Here is a 1,358-nt window from a genome sequence, read left to right as displayed (position 1 = left end):
CTCCAAACTTGGCGCAGTAGTTGGCCTTGGTACAGCATACCAAATGGCCGAAAATTTTTTAAATCGGACGATAACCAGGCCCACATCCCATATAACGGTAATTTGGAGAAATAAGAAATCTTCGATAAATCAGTAAATATTAAAGATAATTTATTCAAAATTGATGCTTGTAACAACTCTTTACCGAGAAATACGTTTATGATAAAATGTTGGAAAATGGGCGTGGCACCGCCCACTTCTGATCACATATATGTATCTCGGTAACCGTTCTACCAATTTGTACCAAACACGGTACGGTTATTGTGCTTGCCACATAAAAGCAAAGCGTTAAAAATTATTGAAAGCGGACTAAAATTACGGCCGCTTTTCATATAACGGTAAATTTCAGAACTGCTTGAAACTTCAATATTTCGAAATTTAAGGACGCTAATTTACTCAAAACTGACTTTCCATGTAGCGGTAGCTTTCGGAAAGGAGATATATTTAATGCTTGCGCCGGGTATTTAATGTTCGGCCCCGCCCGAACTTAGACTTTCTTACTTGTTTTATTTTAACTTTTATTTCAACATAGATTGATTAAAAGAAAAATACTGATAAAAATAATATATTTCACACAAACAGGGTTGAAATTTTGAAATGTACATGTACATTCCTCAGTAATTGTAATTAGGATTCAATTACTTCAGTTCACAGCAAAGGAATCGATTACTTTTTCAATTCCTGAAGTAATTTCAAACAATTTCAATTACAAGGAATTTCATATTGTAATTGGAATAAATTACGTGCTAATAATGTAATTTTTTTTTCAATTCCTTTGAAAGGAATTGAAAATGTAATTGATTTTTTTTCGAATCCCGCTCCTCAAATTAATTTAAAAAGTAGTCGAAAAATTTATTAAAAAAAATTTTACTGTTAAACTGCAATAGCTTTGTTAAATTTCTTGGTTGCTAACCGCCTTGAATAAATAACTAATACCTGAGTAGTATTACTAATTGGACTTTAAGAAAACTGAATAACTTAAACTGTATCTTTCAGTTTTTAGGGTAACGGTTAAATTTTCCAGATCCTACCGCGAACGCGCTTCGCGGCAGACCCATAAATTTCGAAGCAGGCGTAATCCGCCCGGACTGTTGCTGCCTTTGGCACTGCTGTTCTCTTGAACTAATCCCTGCGTATCTATAAAAATGCATTGACTTAATTTTGTATATTCTTCTTCTTCTTGATTGGCGCTGTAACCGCCTAAGCGATTTTGGCCGAGTCAAAACAGCACGCCAGTAATTTCTCTTCTGTGCTAACTGACGCCAATTGGAAATGCCAAGTGAAGCCAAGTCCTTCTCCACCTGGTCTTTCCAACGCAG

General features: G+C 35.3%; 1 protein-coding gene across 3 annotated transcripts in view; it reads right to left on the bottom strand.

Moving 5' to 3' along the window:
- LOC118734293 (protein ABHD11) overlaps positions 1-1,358 on the bottom strand; it is a 177,747-nt gene that overhangs the window by 571 nt on the left and 175,818 nt on the right. The window lies entirely within an intron of this gene.

The sequence above is a fragment of the Rhagoletis pomonella genome, unplaced genomic scaffold (assembly GCF_013731165.1).
Source record: "Rhagoletis pomonella isolate Grant_MI unplaced genomic scaffold, Rhpom_1.0 Rhpom_scaffold_00002, whole genome shotgun sequence".
Lineage (NCBI taxonomy): Eukaryota > Metazoa > Arthropoda > Insecta > Diptera > Tephritidae > Rhagoletis > Rhagoletis pomonella.
The sequence above is the reverse complement of the archived record's forward strand: the minus strand, read 5'-3'. Positions and strand labels throughout refer to the sequence as shown.